General features: G+C 40.3%; 1 pseudogene; it reads left to right on the plus strand.

The window, feature by feature from the left end:
• Gm7700 (predicted gene 7700) lies at positions 2,022-3,223 on the plus strand (annotated as a pseudogene).
• Positions 3,224-6,478: the final 3,255 nt, after the last annotated feature.

Consider the following 6,478-nt stretch of genomic DNA (forward strand, 5'->3'; position numbering starts at 1 on the left):
TAGCTTTGGTCTTCTCATTGTGTCCTAGCTTTTCTGGATGTTTTGAGTTAGGATCTTTTTGCATTTTGTATTTTCTTTGATTGTTGTGTCCATGTTTTCTATGGAATGTTCTGCACCTGAGATTCTCTCTTCCATCTCTTACATTTTTTTGGTGATGCTTGCATCTATTGCTCCTGATTTCTCTCCTATAATTTCTATCTCCAGAGTTGTCTCCCTTGTGATTTCTTTATTGTTACTGCTTTCATTTCTAGATCCTGGATGGTTTTGTTCAATTCCTTCAACTGTTTGTTTTTGTTCTCCTGTAATTCTTTAAGTGCTTTTGGTGTTTCCTCTTTAAGGATTTCTACCCTTTTAGCTCAGTTCTCCTGTATTTCTTTTTTAAGAGAGTTGTTAATGTTCTTAAAATTCTCTATCAGCATCATGATATATGATTTTGAATCTGAATCTTGCTTTTCGTATGTGTTGGGGTATCCAGAACTTGCTGTGCTAGATTTACTAGTTTCTGATGATGCCAAGTAGTCTTGGTTTCTGTTGGTAAAATTCTTGCGTTTCCCTTTCTCTATCTGGTAATCTCTGGTGGTAGATGTTTTTGCTGTCTCTAGCTGGAGCTTGCTCCTCCTGTGAGTCTGCAAGCCTGTGCCAGCACTCCTGGGAGACCAGCTTTCTTCTGGCAAGACCAATGCACAGAGGGCTGTGGAACAGCCCCACCTCCTGGCTGCAGATGTAGGCCTGTAAGACCCTGTCTCATCTGTTCTGTTGCTTCTGCAGCCTGTGGACTGGCCTTAGAGAGTCAATCAGAGAGAAAATGGTGATCTCCCCTGAGTTCTGGGGTCAAAGCACTCCCTGGAGGCATGCTTTCCTCTGGCAGGGAAGGAGCACAGAGGGCTGAGAATCAGCCACACCTCTTGAGTACACATGTAGGCTCATAGGACCCAGTCCCAGAATTTCTGCCTCTTCTGAGGCCTGTGCATTCCTGAGTGTTCCCACCTCAGAGAGTCACAGAGAGAAAACTGATTTTTTGTTTGTTTGTTTGCTTTGTTTTGTTTTTGTTTTTGTTTTGGTTTTTTGTTTTTTGTTTAGTGTTTTTTGTTTTAATTTAGAAAGTATTCTGTACAAAGACTGAAATTGTTAAGTTTATAAATTGTTTTTACTGGACCTATAAATTCAAAACAAATGTCATAGATATTACATTTTCTTGTCCTACTACTATATGTTTTTGAATTAACATTTTAAATATTAAAATATTAGGGAAGATAAGTAACAATCTTTATGGCTAATATTTATTCTCTAGTATGACTTCATAGTCTCTCTGTGTATTTTGGTTTATTTATTTATTTTGTTTTGTTTTTGTTTTTGTTTTTTGAGACAGGGTTTCTCTGTGTAGCCTTGGCTGTCCTGGAACTCACTTTTTGGACCAGGCTGGCCTCGAACTCAGAAATCCACCTGCCTCTGTCTCCCAAGTTCTGGGATCAAAGGTGTGCCCCTCCACCACCCAGCTTTTGGTTTATTTTAATTTAGAAGTCTTTTTTGCTAGCCAGCCTATATTCTGCATGAAGTTCAAATGCACTGGTACGTGAACACTTCTCTTAATTTGATAAAATCATGTTGTCATGGTACCTGACACTACTCAGATTTGCCTCAGCAAATATTGCACATAGGAATGTACCATTATTTTAGTCCTAGAGCAAAACTGGGGACCTGCCAGTTAGAAATGCCCATTAGGAAATGCATATTGTAGCATGAATACATTCATTCTGTAAAATTGTCAAGTCGTATCATAAAAGCTTGATTTTCTCAGAGGCTTGAGCTGTGATAACTGCTTGATGGTTTAAGTAGTCTAATCAATGAAACAAAATTTTAATTAATTTGAATTGTTTTACAGTAGCTCTTAAGCAACCAAATTTATTGCAACAAATAATATGTAAAGTAACTTACTCCTTTATTTAGCCTTATTCCTTTAATAGATATTTTGGAGATTTTTATAAAAGTAATATTCATAATGAAGCGTTCTGAGCTGCCAAGTCCAAGGTAGTGAGTCATTGCTGCTGCAGCTATGGTGTCAGTAATTAACACTGTGGACACCTCTCATAGGAACCTGATCCATGATGCACAGATGGACTTATTATGGCACCTGCCTATCAACCTGTTCCTCAGATAGGTCCGTCAAAATTTTTGATGTGTGAAAGGGAGGGCAGATCCTCATGGAAGACCTCAAAGGACATGAGGGACCAGTGTGGCAAGTTGCCTGGGCCCATCCCATGTATGGCAATATCTTGGCCTCCTGTTCCTTTGACTGGCAAGTCATTATCTGGAAGAAGAAGAAGAAAAAAAAAAACGGCACTTGGGAGAAGACCTATGAACTCTCAGGACATGACTCCTCAGTGGACTCTGTTTGCTGGGCCCCTCATTACAGTGACCTGATCCTGGCCTGTGGGAGTTCACATGGGGCCACCTCACTGCTGACCTATACAGGGGAAGGCCAGTGGGAAGTGAAGAAGATTAACAAGGCTCACATAATTAGTTGTAATGCTGTCAGTTGGGCACTGGCTTTAGGCCTGGAAGTCTTATAGACCAACCATTAGGATGGAAACCCAATTGCATTGAGAAGTTTGCATCAGGTGGCTGTGACAGCCTCATCAACATATGGAAGGAAGAGGAAAATGGTCAGCTGAAAGATGTTCGAAGGTTAGAAGCACAAAGCGACTCCGTTCAAGGCATTGCTTGGACCCCCTCCATTGGCTTGCCCACCAGCACCATTACGAGCTGCTCTTAGGATGGCCAAGTGTTTATTTTGACCTGCCATGATGCCTCGGGCAGTATGTGGTCACCCAAACTTCTATACAAGTTCAATGACGTTGTGCGGCACGTGAACTGGTCCACCACAGCGAACCTCCTATGTCAAGTAGAGAGAATAAGGTTACCTTGTGGAAAGAGTTGGTGGGTGGACAGTAGGTGAGCATCAGTGATGTCAACAAGAGCCAGGGTTGTGTGTTAGCCTCCATCACAGAGGGCCAAGAGAATGAGCAATGATAACACAGGCAGCCAGGTCTGCCTTTTACCTATTCTGGAGCAGCTTCCAAACAACTAGGAAGAAGAGTCTAGTGCTACCAAGATTCCACACCCAGGAGTGCCCACACATGCAACACTGGGTGCTTACCTGCATTACTGTCATTCCATGTATTAAGTAAACTAATGTCCATCTGAAAATGTTCATGTAAGGAACAAATGGCCATTTCTTTTAAATATTTTTGGTCACTTCTTTTTCATTTTTATTGGCAATTTTATTTATTTATATTGCAAATGTTATCCTCCTTCTCAGTTTCCCCTCCACAAGCCCCCATCCTCTCCTCCCTCCCCCTGTCTCTATGAGGGTGCTCCCCCACCACCTGCCCACTCCTGACTCATCGGCCTAGTGTTTTCCTATTCTGGGTCATCTAGCCTCCACAGGACCAAAGGGCTGCCTTCCCCGTGATGCCAGATAAGGCAATCACAGACTGTATCAGAGCTAAAAAAATAATTGCATAGAAAAAAAAGTAATATTCAAATATATTAGGGAACTTGGTCCAGACAAAACAGGACTGATGCACATTTGAACTCTTAGATGTGGCAGCATCCATAGGGTCTGCACAACTTTAAACCAGATGGAGTTTAAGAGCTAACAATAAGTGGGAACTAGTTCCGACCCCTCAGCTAGAAGTTGTCTCCAATTATCATTTGCTTGCAAAGAAAAGAATTAATTCTTTCCAATGGAGTCTTACAGGCAATGTTAACCACATTTAAGTGCCGGCCCCATGCCCACCAGTAGGTGCATAACACAAAATGAATTACGTGGCATTTTGTGTATTTTTTTGTTTTTGTTTTTTGTTTTTTGTTTTGTTTGTTTTGTTTTGTTTTTATTTTTTATTTTTTTATTTTTGTCTCATATTGTTTTGGTAGGACATTTTTTTGTCTTACTGGTCTTTTGCTTATATATTATGTTTTCCCATCTTGTGATATTTATGAAGTATGGTGGGTTTTTGTTTGTTGGTTTGTTTTATAATTTTTCTTATGTTTTAATTGTTTGCCTAATTCTTTACTAAAGAAACGAAAGAAAGTGCACAAAGGCATGCAGTTCAGTAGATTTGGAGGTTCTATGATTAGCACCTACCTCAGGAGCAGACTGCTAATTCTCAACCAAACAGAAAATGAATTAATGAAAACTGAAAAAATGTTCTGTATCCATTCCTCTGTTGAGGGGCATCTGGGTTCTTTCCAGCTTCTGGCTATTATAAATAAGGCTGCTATGAACATAGTGGAGCATGTGTCCTTCTTATCGATTGGAACATCTTCTGGATATATGCCCAGGAGAGGTATTGCGGGATCCTCCAGTAGTACTATGTCTAATTTTCTGAGGAACCACCAGACTGATTTCCAGAGTGGTTGTACAAGCTTGCAATCCCACCAACAATGGAGAAGTGTTCCTCTTTCTCCACATCCTCCCCAGCATCTGCTGTCACCTGAATATTTTTTTAGATATGAATATGTTTATTAAGGGCTATACATGAGGATTCATTTGGAACAATGAAAGAGATGATGGCAAGGTCTATTGAGCCTCGAAGTCAAGCTTTTCCATTCTATCACATATACAACTCTAACATTTTTTACTAGAACAGAAAATAGTGGTATGCCATTGATACTATATGCAAATATATATGAAAGAAAAATTTATAAATGCCACTTGAATTTTCTTAAACTATACAGTCATAGCCAATATCCATTTTGTTCATATAAGTCGTTAATAACATATACTAAAATTTGGACATAGTAATATCGTGAATAAAATACTGAATTCTGAGTGTTAAATCCAATATTTTTCCTGATATATAATTTACAATGTTGGTTACCTCTGCTTCCAGATTTTATATATTTAGCACATAAATGTATTTCAACATCTTTTAATTATTCTTTCTTTCCTTCACAATTTGTGTGCCCTCTCTATTGTAACGTATGTCACACTCAACACATTAGAGTGACTCTTTTTTTTTCCATTTTTTATTAGGTATTTAGCTCATTTACATTTCCAATGCTATACCAAAAGTCCCCCATACCCACCCACCCCCACTCCCCTACTCACCCACTCCCCCTTTTTGGCCCTGGCGTTACCCTGTACTGGGGCATATAAAGTTTGCGTGTCCAATGGGCCTCTCTTTCCAGTGATGGCTGACTAGGCCATCTTTTGATACATATGCAGCTAGAGTCAAGAGCTCCGGGATACTGGTTAGTTCATTATGTTGTTCCGCCTATAGGGTTGCAGATCCCTTTAGCTCCTTGGGAACTTTCTCTAGCTCCACCATTGGGAGCCCTGTGATCCATCCATTAGCTGACTGTGAGCATCCACTTCTGTGTTTGCTAGGCCCCGGCATAGTCTCACAAGAGAGAGATCTATCTGGGTCCTTTCACCAAAATCTTGCTAGTGTGTGCAATGGTGTCGAATTTGGAAGCTGATTATGGGATGGATCCCCGGATATGGTGGTCTCTAGATGATCCATCCTTGCTTCACAGCTCCAAACTTTGTCTCTGTAACTCCTTCCATTGGGTGTTTTGTTCCCAATTCTAAGAATGGGCAAAGTGTCCACACTTTGGTCTTCGTTCTTCTTGAGTTGCATGCGTTTAGCAAATTGTATCTCATATCTTCGATATCCTAAGTTTCTGGGCTAATATCCACTTATCAGTGAGTACATATTGTGTGAGTTCCTTTGTAATTGGGTTACCTCACTCAGGATGATGCCCTCCAGGTCCATCCATTTGCCTAGGAATTTCATAAATTCATTCTTTTTAATAGCTGAGTAGTACACCATTGTGTAAATGTACCACATTTTCTGTATCCATTCCTCTGTTGAGGGGCATCTGGGTTCTTTCCAGCTTCTGGCTATTGTAAATAAGGCTGCTATGAACATAGTGCAGCATGTGTCCTTCTTACCGGTTGGGACATCTTCTGGATATATGCCCAGGAGAGGTATTGTGGGATCCTCCGGTAGTACTATGTCCAATTTTCTGAGGAACCGCCAGACTGATTTCCAGATTGGTTGTACAAGCTTGCAATCACACCAACAATGGAGGAGGGTTCCTCTTCCTCTAAATCCTCGCCAGCATCTGCTGTCACCTGAATTTTTGATCTTAGCCATTCTGATTGGTGTGAGAAGGAATCTCAGGGTTGTTTTGATTTGCATTTCCCTGATGATTAAAGATGGTAAACATTTTTTTAGGTGCTTCTCTGCCATTCTCTAATCCTCAGGTGAGAATTCTATGATCAGTTCTGAGCCCCATTTTTAATGGGGTTATTTGATTTTCTGGAGTCCACATTCTTGAGTTCTTTATATATATATATATTGGATATTAGTCTCCTATCTGATTTAGGATAGGTAAAGATCTTTTCCCAATCTGTTGGTGGTCTTTTTGTCTTGTTGACGGTCTCTTTTGCCTTGCAGAAACTTGGCAA

This window comes from Mus musculus, chromosome X (genome assembly GCF_000001635.26).
Source record: "Mus musculus strain C57BL/6J chromosome X, GRCm38.p6 C57BL/6J".
Lineage (NCBI taxonomy): Eukaryota > Metazoa > Chordata > Mammalia > Rodentia > Muridae > Mus > Mus musculus.